We start from the raw sequence: 13,488 nt of genomic DNA on the forward strand, positions 1-13,488 counted from the left end.
ACTAGACCACAGCCAAACCAAACATTTGAAACTAAATCACAGAACATGGAAATACTTAAACAGAAATATGTAAGTGAGCTACTGGTTAGAGCAGTGTTTCTCAACCTCAGCAACTTTAAGATGTGTGAACCTTAACTCCCAGAATTCCCCAGCCAGCATGTTGCTGAGGTTGAAAAACACTGGGTTAGAGAATATCAACAACAATATTACAGCAGAACAAAACATAATTCTGAACAGCATTTTTGCTGGTCTTTTCAGATCCCTTTTTTAGAACAGTTGCTGTTGTATAGCTAAACAAGACTTGTAGCATGAGGTATAGATTTACATTCCCTATGTGACTTCCTTTCCAGGCATTTTCAGTTTTATAAGCTTGAGAAAGAAACAGCTGGTGAAGGGAAAAAATGTAATTGGGAGCACTGTGTGCTAATGGAGGATTTAAAGAATCCAAATATATGTAATTAAATGTCAGGTTTTCACAGAAGGGGAACACACGAAAAGCAATATTAAATGGTTTCAACACAGAACCTGTAATATAAAGCTCCACTTCTTGCATAGGTTTGTTCTGCCCAAGGATACACATGTAATAAAATTTATCACAAACACAATGCAGTCTCCAGTTCACAAATTAATTTCAACTATAAGTTGAATGACAGGATACCTGTCTAGGATAATTATCCACAAAGGAATGAACTTTCTTGAAAGTAGATAAAAATTTTACACTCTTCACTGTTGAAATAGAGATGACAACAAAAATATTTCTGGTAGGATATCAGTAACAATATTGTAACTGCATTTAAATAAAAAAGAAAGTTTAGATTTCAAATGTCTGTGAGCACAGCACTAAATTAACTATAGGGAATGTTTTTCAAGCAGCAGCATTTCTTTCTTACTGACTTAGGATATATGTCTAAAACATGGATTGATTTTGGCAACGTGAGGATTCAAAAAAGTCTCCTGGGTTCTAGTGCTATTTTAATTCATTGCAAAAAGAATCTAAAAATACATGGGAGAGGGGACATTTACCATGAACTCTACTCATTTGGTCTGGTGTCTATAATCTTTGGAAACATCACTGTTCATTCATATCAAATCAACACAAATTGTACATGGGTATTGTTTCACCTATACATTTCCCTGGATTCTTACAGTTTACCTTTTAGCATATAAAAAATAAATTATCTTCAGGACAAATAAAGTTCTCATCAGTTATTCCCAGTGGGCCAATTGATGTCAGAAAGAGCCAAATCTTGGGCCAAATCATAAATACTTTGAAAACAGCTTTTCATCTTCCAAATAACTGTTTACATTTTTATGTGTGTATATATTCAATGAAAACAGCATTCAATTCACTTGGCTTTACAACATTTATTTCATTGGTCTTTGGATTCTAAGTAATTAGTAAGTGAATTACTAAACGAATAGAAGAAAACTCTGTTAAAAACAAATGGATTCATTCTTTGAACCTACAGTACCATGTATTCAGAGGACCTTGATTACTGAATGCGTTATTAATCAAGTCTAAGTGTTCAGGACTTGCAGGCTAGTAGGCATTCTGAGAAAAAGAGTCAGGAAGTATTTACACTGAAGTTTGTATGGTGGATTGCTGGCAATGGAACCAGTAACACCTACTTCCTTATTTTTTTGTGGCGACTCAATTAGTAACTGAGAAAGTTGAAGTAATTTGGCTAAAATTAGAAGGGTCCACAAGTGGATTTGTGCATTATACTCCCTATCTTCCAGTCTTAATCTGAAAACTAACAATACAAATAAATGTTTGAAAGTTGAAAGTCCAGCCGATAATTTCTGCTTGTAACAGCCATTTTATAGGATTCATGACATTTAGAAATGTGACTAATTCAAGTCTGCTTATGGAATTTACTTGCCAGAACATTGGAATGGGAAGATGTAACATTCTGGTGTAGTCAAATCCACTTAACTGAATAGCATATACTGAATTAAATGTAAGACTTGTTCAGAAGCATTCAGCCCACATTTCACAATTCCTGCAAACATAGAATAAAGTGTTCTTCGTGACATGTGCAGTGCTTCAGATTGAACTTCAAAAAGGTGCTTTGGAGTACATGTCAGAACAAATGTAGAATCTTTTTCGAATTGAATTGAAGTATCATATTGTCCTAAAAACATAATTCTGGGGAGGTACACTTGAGCATTTTGAAAGCACAAAGTGATTAGAAGCAATGTATGTATTGTATATTCCAGGAGGGCATCAAAATAACCAGAACAGATTAAAGTACTTTTTTGAAGGAAATTTTAGTTAACACACATGAGCTAATAGGATAATCAATACAGCAACTGGTAATGGACTGTCTGATGGGATGTAATCTACACATATTTTTAACACCTCAGACGCTACTTTCTAATTTGCTTACAGAAAAGCTATATTCCTGATTATACTATGGATTGTCCTGAAAGAAATCTACTCATATTAATGCCATTTTAATAGAGTTCAATAAATGCAAATACCTAATGAGTGACAATAAAATAACTTAACTGTCATGTACTATCTGAGACATCTTTCATGATGATTGAGTAAACAAAGGGTAGGATATGTGAATTGACAGTTACCACTTAGGAATTTCTTTTTCTATGCAGAAAACATCCCTGTTTCACATTCTTTCATTCCCTTATAGGTTATGCTATCTTCTCCAACTTGACGCATTCCAAATATTTATAGCACAGTTGTTACATTGTCCCAGTGGCATGCCATTAAAACTGACCAGAGTGGCTGGGAGTCAGAGGGCATATGAATTTAATAAAAATTATTATTATTGTTGGTCGCACAGTCAGCCAGATGTTTAGACTGGATTTGGCATTTTTATCCACCTATTGAGTCCTTCCCAATGACCTGGGGTAGATGTTATTTGATGGTGCTAAAGGTATTGTTGCAGGATGCATCATCATCATCAACATCATCATCATCATCCAGGATGGAGCATTTAGACAGAATAAGAAAAAAGTCTGCAAAGAACTAAGTTAGGAAATGCTGCTATAAACTATTGTATTTCAACATATATCTTTCAAAGAAAACAATGGGAATGTATGCACTAATGCCATTTTTTTATTTAATGCCATTAATTATTTAAATGGTGTCCAAGCCAACTCCACTTGAATGTTAGGAAAAACTTCCTAAAAGTAAAAGCAGTTTCAGCAATTATCATGGGAGGTGGTGAGTTCCTGTGTGTGGAAATATGTGTAGCTGCCAGGGTTGGTTTGACTGTAATTCCTGCACTGAAGAGGGGGTTGAACTCGATAGCTCCTTCCAGCTTCATGATTCTAAGACACACCTTTCTAATTAAAATATACAAATGACAACAATTTGTTGTGCAAGTATAATTTCCAAGTAATTAAGCCTTACACCGAAGGTATAGCCACACATCACCTTTAAAGGGCCCTTTTCCAACAGTATTTTAATACCTGTTATGTTGTTTCCTCTGCAACCGTGATGAAAGCAGTGAAACACATCCAGTAACATGATCGTTAGGATTTATTCCATGTAAGTATATCCATTAATTAAATGGAATGGAATAAATTAAATAACTGATCATTTCCCAATGGCAAAACAAGGCAGAATAAAGAGTTGTACTGTATTTTAAAAACATATCATCCAGAACTGATGGAGCCATTTAAAAAGATCAATTAGCAGCAAACTGCAAAGCTTCAATTATGAATACACTTTTATCAACATTATAGGATTTATTGATATCTTAATAAAATATTATCAATTGCTATAAATTTCAGTAAATCGTTTTTACTGAGATTTTTTAGTATTCAGAAGACTTCTGGATACAACATGACACATTTATAAATAGTTTTGTCAGTGCTGCTTGACAAGGCATTCTTAACTTACAGCATCGAGGGAAATGCAGTGTCTTATTCAACCAAGTACACCATTATGCAAGTGAAATTGGATCAGCTACTAAAATGAAACATAAGTGACCATCACTTAAAAACATAACTTGCAGTGAATTTAAAGATATACAGCAGCCTAACTAATAAGAATTAATTCAATGAGTACTGCAAAGATTCATTTGGAACTTAGTCCTATTCCCAAGGTTTGAGTAGGTGGTCACAAATGTAGTTAAATTTATTTGCGTGTTGCTATGGTAGTAGATAAAAAAATGAATTTCAAATAGTTTTCAAGTGAAGAAGCCCATACTTAACTTTTCTTCTGATAATAAATCATAATCTAATACTATATCTTATAATATCACACTGAAAGTCAAAGAAGTATTAGGAATGAAAGAACAGAGAATGTACAGTATTTTGCTATTTTCAGAAAAACATCGAAAAAGTTGTTTGTCAAGTGAGAATGTTGGCTTATGTTAAATGCTACTCTGGTCACAGAAGATAACAATAAAGTAAGGTGGGACTTCTCATATGCATCAAAGCCATTGGCATATAACCAATAATTATAAAATGAAATGTATGGTAATTCTTTTTAGCTTGATCAAAGCACTGTTTATCCAATACTAAATAAAACTCGTCATGAATCACACAATCAATTCCTGTTCACACCACAACCATGGAATGGCTAAACTGAAATAGGATTTAAATTTGGATGGTGGGGGCAAGGGGCAAGGGTGATTATAGAGATGAAGTTAAATATGATTGTATGTGAGACAAATACAAGTATCTTATCAATTAACAATTGTAATGTGTTAAAAAACCCATTGTGTTTGTTGAGGCCTGAAACCTTTGCATGTGCTGGTAAAGTTTCTTTTTTCCAAAATGGCTGCTCTATGAGATCTACAGAAATGACATTTCAACCTAGGAAGTTGAAATAATATTACTTTATCCTTGCTTTGATTCCTGATGTTAAACTTTTGTCCATTATTTTTGGGGGGCAGAGGGGCATTGCTGGCAGGTGATAGCATATATCACATTACAGGAAGAGCAAGTGATGTGATTAAATTTCTCACTGAACTGGAAATCCTGAGAGTTATAGTCCTATCACATTTCTATAGAAGCGCTAGTTGAGCAATAGTGGTTTAGGCGATGAGGATGATGATTTTTATACCTCTCTGTTTATATAAATACACTCATACAAGTTACAACAATATATCACATAAAATACATAATGTAGTAGTCTCTTCCAGAATATAACACTTGTTTTCATTATGGTATTTAAATCATTTTTTAAAAATATTAACATTGGCTTATATTAAATACAATTATTTTCAGATAATAACCATATTTTAATCAATCTAATGACAGTGAAGTTCTAGATTGCAGTTGTTTTCTCAAGATCTACACTGTTGCAGTATTCCTCCAAAACCTTTTACTCAAATATGGGTGATCTTAAAAATAAAGTATAGCCAACTTATGAACAGGGATGGAGCTGGAGCTTCATCTCTCCCATGATCCTTTCTGCAGCACAGAAAAAGCTCCCATCAAAGAGAAATTTACTCCCACTGCAATTGTACAAGATACCAGTAGATTGCAATCCTATAGGTCTTGGCGCAGTGCTTCATAGGCCATATAATTATTTTGTTTCCAGTCTCCTACGTCTGGGACTTTGAACTCTGAAGTGAAAACACAACATCAGATCCTCTTTCCACTCCCTTGACAATCTCCAGTGCTGGGTATTCCCAAGGATAGCAAATTCTGTCCTTGGGAAGCCTCAGAGAAGGTGTGGCAGGGGCTAAGTAGCCTGGGAGGAGCTGAGAATCTAAGCTCTCTTAACCCCTCACCTTATTTCTTATCCTGACCTGTCCTAGGAGTAAATGATTAGTGTGCTTGTAATTGCATTTTTTAAAAACCGGAGTTAAATGCTTAGAATAGTTGAAATAAGAGATACAAACATTTTTCTCCCTTTTTGTCTGCCCCAATGGACACCAGAGGTCTCTGCAGAACATATTAGAATTGACTACTCTACTCTACTCTACTCTACTCTACTCTACTCTACTCTACTCTACTTTACTTGCATAAAAGTTTCAAAGGAATCAGGCACAAAGGCTGTAAATGGCAGCTTTCTCCAACCTGATGTACTCCAGAGGCCTAGTGTTAATGAAGCTGATAGTACAGCTTCCATTTGCAATCAGCAGCATGAGAAATGGTTCTACGTGGATTCTGGGAACGATAACACACCCAATGGGGAGAGTTTGCTACACATGCTTACCTGGGAATGGCTTCCACTTAATTCACTATGGAGATATGTATGCAGTTATGCCATAATAGTCTGAAAGAACATATTCTTTAATGCCTTGGGAGAAGAAAATAAGGGCACTAATATTCCCCTCATTTGTCTGCAGTAATATCTGAAAAGTGTTCTCTCTTCTCTTTCCTAATTTTTGCTAATGTAGAAATCTAAAACAGGTCCACAGACTCAGAGTTTAGATTTAGGCAGATACGTAGCAAAATGGTCCCTTATTAATATTTCGATCCCAACATTATTTAGGACTTTAAAGGTATAAACCAGTTGAGCAAGTCTGCCGAACTCTCAATATGCGGTTGTGTGGGTGGGGGAGAGGGAGGCAAAAGCAATTTAGGAAGTTCCAGCAAAAGACAATCTTATTTATTTTTTCTCAGAATGCCACAAGGAACGATACTTCCTAAGGGATTGTAGAGACAGAAAATTTGAATTCTGGAAGGCCACATCACACATACATGGCACATATAATTCATACATAATGTCAAAACCTACAGCAAAATTAGGAATATATTTCAATAACATTCTGTTCTCTTAAAAAAATATATCTGCCTTTCTGGTCATGGAAAGCATGGGAACATTCACAAGAAGAATACAAGTCTTGTGTCTGATTTCTTGTTGACATCATTTAAATACTGTTATTTACATTTTCAGTGCACTTTAGGTCATGTCTTTTGGTTAATCTATCATTAGCCGTATTTCAGATATATTATACTCTCTCTCTCTCTTTCTCTCTCTATCTCTCGCTTGCTCGCTCTACGGATATGCACATACGCTGACTACTTTTTTGGCAATTCGCATCTCTGCATCCGTTTCCATTGCTGAACATAACAAAGTGGGTGAACAAATTGGTGCAGGCTTCCTGTTGCTAGGATCATGCTGCCATCTGGTGGACACCTTTCCGCCAGCAGTCTCATAAAAGATTTATATCAATCCCCGCCTGTATACTTTGAAGTAAGGCCCACGGAGTTAAGTGGATCTGCCTAGCACTGGGATCTTTTGTAAAAGGTAGCATTTAATATGGTATCTTTGTCAATTGCACTGTCAAATCAAATCAAATTTTTATTACAGTCACAGACCAGCGTAAATTGCACTATTCTTGTCCTTAATTAAATATATTTAATAATGCATACTTTTACATAATCATATTAAATTATTTACTTTTCTTTCTTTATCATTTGCTTTTGAATGTGTAGTAATGGCATTTATAAGCTAAAAACAAAAATGTAAGTCTTCCCAACTATCAGGTCACTCTCAGGTCACATTCACGGTTTTTTTTTTTTACATTTTTAAAAAAATGTGTGCTTTAATCCTCTTGGCAATTTTTAACTGCATTGGTAGGCATAACATGTGAATTAAAGCAAGCTGTCACTTACACTGAAAGAACTGAATACCAGAGTTAATTCTAGAATAATTATACAATCATACTTCCTGACTTTCTGTTCTAGAACACCTATTCCCAACTTTCTCCTAACTGATATTTGTTGGATTACCTCCATCAACTCTAAAAACACATGTCAAGGTAAAAAAAAAAAAAAAATCAATAGGAATTGGAGTCTAAACCAACTGGAGGACCCCAGGTGAGGATACCTGATATATTCCAAGCTTCAAATCTTTCTTTTCTTTTTTCTTGCTACATTCTGTATAACTTTGACGTTTCTTCCTTAATCTTTGGTCACAGCTATATCCAAAAGTACTGTATTTACCAGAAAGGAAGGCAATCCTGAATTTAATAAAATTATTGCCACTACCATCTCTGCCAAGAAAGGTTAGACCGAAAAATCTTATATTCTCCCTTAGTGTATTCTTCATGAATCCAGGACAATGTTCCATTTTAAGATTATCTATAGAAAATTCTAGCCTTCCTTTAACGTCTGTAAAGTCCAATCTGAAAAATTTAAGTTACTTTTGCTTTTGCATATCCTGTTTTTATTTGCTGATTTTACTTGTTCACTTTGCATATCTGAGCCAAAAATGAAATGTACGTATCACCTGATGCTTTTCCATAATGGCACTGTCAGTTAAAACTGTCATATAAGCAGGTTTTGAGTGATCTGGTGATTCATCTTTGTCAATAGAAAACTAAGTGGCCTCAGTGGTTAAGATGCCAACTATCAGATATACTTGGCCAATTTGATTCTTTAATATGGAGTACTTCATTAGGGAGTATCTTTGAGAGTAGTTTAATAGTTGAAACTAGTGCAAATCAATGCCCCTCCCCACCTTATGTTGTACATGACATGCTTGAGTGGAAAGGGCAAATGAGAACAAATTAGGTACAGTACTATGTTAAATGCATTAGAGAAGTTTATAAGCCCCCAAACAGCTCTGGAACAAGTTGTCTGAGAAACTACCTTCTTCCATGGCCTTTCCTTGTTTTTACATAGTCTTCTTACTGTGCCATGTCCTGCTAAGGCTCATTTAACGGTGGTATGGAGAAAATCATTTTCCAGCATGGCATTCGCTGTATTGAAGTCACTAAAGTTTTTTTGTTGAAGTTTTATTTATTTCATTGACTAATCCCTGAATGCTTCATTGTAAACTAACCAAAATTATTGATGAGATGATGATGATCATGATTTGTAGTTTCAATACTATGTTTTAAAAATATTTACTATAAGGAATTTGGGATTTTTAATAAAATAAAAAGCAGTATATATTCAAATAAATAAGTATTCATAATCTTTAAGCTATACCACTGGGAAGGAATCTAAGGAAGGTGTTGGGGATACAGTAATTTTCTATTTACTTCTTGTTGGTAAAATTAAATAGAAAAAAAACAATGGAAAGCTGTTAAGTATACCCATTTATCTATCTACTACACCACCTAGCTCAAGTGATTATTATCTGCATTACTTCTATTTCAGTCAATATGCTACAGTGAATATCCAGAAAAATATTTTTCATTCCTCTGCTGCCACACTCAGGTATAAAAATTATAGTTAAGAGGCTGAGAATAAATAACCAAGAATCTTACCTTCTTTGAAGTTTATATCAGCATTTGAGCTGTAGCGGTTATCTAAATTAGCCAAATGTTTTTACAAAGGCTGAAGGAAATCACTAATTCATATTCATTAATTTATATACAAATTCTCAAAAAGAATCACATTAGTAAAATAGTGTTATAACATAGCATATTTATAATATATCCTGTGATATACATATTAGTAGCTTAAGGAAGCAACTGCAGAATAACAACCTGGACAGAGGAGTTTCACAACAGTCTTCAGCAAGGTATTACAAGATAAAAAAGCCATTTTAAATTTTAAATTGACACTGTAATGTTAATATCAAAATATAATACACTTCGATTTGGGTTTCCTAATCCAAATCCAACAGGCCTGAACACTGACTAATATTATATTAAATAGATTATGAAAATTTCAGGCAGTTATGAGTTAATTTAAAATGTTACAGGAATATGAAGCACAGCCAATAAATGAGAAACCTACTAAGGATGAAGGCTTACCCATAATCTCTGGTCTAGAGCAGGCCCAGGCTAAAGATGGCAGACCATGTAATATGCTTTTGTGACCATTTGAGCAGGAAGCAATTGTTTGGCAGATAGAGCCACACAATTGTTTCCTGTGATGGCAGAGGATGAAGCCATCTATTGGGGAGGGAATGATTTCTCTTACAATGCTTTACTTGAATCATATGCAAGTCTGCATGTCACCCCAAGCCTTCCACCTGAGCATGTATTTGCCAATATATTTTGAGTGTGACTTCTATGTTACCAGGTAGACTTAACACTTCTCCCAGACTAATAGGGACAAATTTATGAAGGAGACTCTCATCCAAAGTGAATCTACACACACCATGCGATCTTCTTGAAAGGAAGATCTTTGGGTAGACCCTGCCCAGCAAGAGGTTAGGGAAGTGAAGCTTTGGGTCAAGCCTTGTTGATATCTACCATTGCCCTGGGTAACAGCTTCCTCCAGAGGCCTGGTCAGCCCTACGCCAGGCCTCTTTAAAATCTGCTGAAAGCAAACTGTTCCTTTGAACATTCAGGGCTTAATTTTGACGGCTGTGGTATATTCTTTTCTTACTAAATATGAATTGTTGGTCATGTTATAAAAGTTCTATAGATTTTTTTCCACATGTTATTGAATCTTTTTATTGTGAACTATTCATATTTTTAAGATGGGATAATTGACAAATATTGAAATAATAATTTCTTCGAAGCTGAATTTATTTTATTTATTTATTATATTTATATAGCTGCCCATCTCACGCTTGTGACACTTACATTAACTTATTACTTCTCTAACCTTTCCTCTTCCTTCTATTTCATTCCTCCTTTCCTCCCGTTTCTTCATTATCCAACTTCAGTTCTTTGCATCTATGTCTTTTTCTTCTTCTGTCTTTTTCTTAGTATGACTTCATATCAGTCATAGTGAAAAATAATAACAGTTTTAAACTAATACATCTCTGTATAAAACATCTGGTTGTCTAGATAAATGCTTTATTTCTAATATTTTACCAAACTTAGATATTAAAATGATTTATCGTTTCTCTATAAAATATATTATTATGGTTTGATTGTGACTTTCTTATTGAGACTTTTTTCTGAAAAGTAAGTTTTTAGTAGGTTGATAAGTATATAGCCAGTGAGTTAATTTGTATTCGGTTGTAATGTTGGTTCATTATAATATTGTGTTTCAAAGTATTACTGCAGGTTTATTTAATTTGGATTATTTTTCACTCTCTGACTAGTTGTATTTTGTTTCTTTAAAAGTCTTGTGTTTATTTTAATTTTAGATCTTTTATAGTTGTCCATTTCCTGACCTTTCAAAGTATATACTTAATCATCCCTGGATGATTAAGTATATACTTAAGTGGATTTATTGTTTCTTCTGATCTTTACTGCATCACATTTCTGAAAAAAGGTGGTAAGGATAATTCCTTCCTAGAAACCTTTCCTCTGCTCTAAAAAGAGAGGAAAAGAAATGAAGAAAATGTATTCTGCACATACTCAGAAGCCTTTTGTTAAGTTCTGTTCTCAAATCTGAGGGCTATGCTTTTGAAGTGAAAATAGATTTGAGATCTAATTCTACCTGTAATAATGGGGTGTTGCAATTAATCACAGAACTACAGAGTTCACTGAATGTATTTCCCTTAATAAATCTACCAAAAAATTTTAAAAGCCCTGGATACATGACCATGAATGAGAATAGTCATAACTTTTCCTTTTGTCCAACTGTCTTCTGGAAGACTGACATTCTCTCTCTCTCTCTCTCTCTCTCTCCTCTCATAAAGAATTCAGTGCTACCTTTAACTTTACTAATTTTGAAATGTTGTGAAATTTCAGTGGCATTAACCTATTTAATAATTAATACAAGGGATGAAAATTGGTGTTGCCTACATAAGCTTATACCACAATAAAATAAATTTAAGATGGCCTTGGGGATGTTTCTGTTATGGCAGTGATTACCTTCAATATGTTAATTTTCACTGCAGACAGCTGCATTTAACTATAATCTCTAACCCCTTGAATCTGTAGAATGTACTTTTCAATCCACAGGGCCTATCATAGTTTTGGTTAGCATTTCAGAGTTTATGAATTTGAAAGTTTGGAATTAGCTGTCTCAGAAGATGACAAAATGACAAAGTACATTTCTAATAATTCTACCTGGGAGTTATTTTTCTACTCAGGCGATCATGTGAGGAGTCAATCCAGCCACCATTCCCCACCTGTGTAACTTTTACGATGTTGCACTGTTATTCCACAAATTTGCAATGTAGACTCTGTATTCATTCAATTCCAGCCCAAAATTGGTCTGTAGGATCAGGAATCAACACTTTCTTGGCCATTCTATTCCATTGTATCACTACAATGAATCTAAGTTTTAACAAAATCCAGTTCAGTTATAAACATCTTAAGAGATATTTATTTATTTATTTATACATTACATTATAGCCGCCCATCTCACAAAGTGACTATATTATTAAACAATGACGTGTAATGAGGGACACATTTCTATATTTAAATAATTAAGCAGAAAAAAAATCAAATAATGATAAGGCTTTTAGTTCGGTAGTAGCAGTCACAACAGTCTGTTATGCTATCAAATCTATCCCCTAAAGAAATGTGTATTCCAGTAAAGGCATGGATAAAAAAACAAAAACTAATAAAATAACAATAACAACATAAAACCAAGCAATTTAAGATTAGATTTTGCCTCAGTATTATTTTTGTTATGTGATCTCTACAATAGCTATACTGTTTCCCTTACTGAAACCTCCTGGAAATTTATTTATTTGTTAGATATATATACCACTTTTCCTTCAGGAGCTCAAGGTGGCATATACATCACTCTTCCCTGCTATTTTTACTCACAACAATAACTCTGCGAGGTAGATTGGAATAAAAGGGAGTGACTAGCCCAGTTATCCAGTGACCTTCTGTGGAAGCAGATGGATTTGAATCAACCTTGTAAAAGAAGAATATCAAGGTGATACCAAGCAACAGAAGGAAGGCTGGGTCACACGTTTATTCTGGACATGCTAAAGATTTATTGAATATATGCCAAACAAGACTGCTATTCCAGTAATCCTCATTCTAGCAGCATTACTGTATAGGAAGAGCCATTTCTACCCAAAATTTAGAACTTCAGTGCCTTCTGTTCAGTTCTTTCCTCCCCAAATCAAGAGTGAGCTCCTTAAAGTGATGTGATTTATTGAGAAAGAGATAGGGGCAGTATAATTCTAAAAAGGTAAAATTGCAAAAAGGAAAATGGCTGTTCAGTGTTTCCTGCAGCTATTGCTTTTCAGAGCAATAATCCAGCTGCAGCTTTTTGGTTGCTTCCTCTAGCATTCTCTTGTCATGTATCATTTGCCAAACCAAGCAAGATGTCAAAGGTTGAAGGAGTCATAAGAATAATTGTGTCTTTTAGCATACAGCCTGTATAGAATCTTGCTCCTGAGACAGCCATCTCAAGGTAGAGAATAGGCTTGACGATCCTCTGCCATGTGCAACCAGCCAGCCACCAATACATGATCCAGAAGGAATACCTCAAAGAATATCTCACCATTACTCCCATTTTACCCACTCCAGCTTATTCTGGGTATGCCACTATCATGTGGCAAAATGTACTTTTTCTCAATGCCACTTCTATACGGTATTCTACAGAACAAAGTACCAAACATTTTCCCTGTTAAGGAAAGGTGGAGAGATGAAAATACAGGTTCACTATGCCCTTTTCTATAGAAGGATATAATGGATTGTCATATATGAAGATAAAAAAGATTTAATTATCAGATTTAATATTCCTACCTATTCTGCAATAGAAAACAGGCAAACAACAAAATTAAAAAAA

General features: G+C 34.5%; 1 protein-coding gene across 2 annotated transcripts in view; it reads right to left on the reverse strand.

The window, feature by feature from the left end:
- The window catches only part of GRIA2 (glutamate ionotropic receptor AMPA type subunit 2), an 81,406-nt gene that overhangs the window by 66,038 nt on the left and 1,880 nt on the right, over positions 1–13,488 (reverse strand). The gene's annotated exons all lie outside the window — the stretch shown is intronic.

The sequence above is a fragment of the Python bivittatus genome, unplaced genomic scaffold (genome assembly GCF_059951505.1).
Source record: "Python bivittatus isolate LINGU-HERP-01145 unplaced genomic scaffold, Pbiv_v1 ctg000070_np1212, whole genome shotgun sequence".
Taxonomy (NCBI): domain Eukaryota; kingdom Metazoa; phylum Chordata; class Lepidosauria; order Squamata; family Pythonidae; genus Python; species Python bivittatus.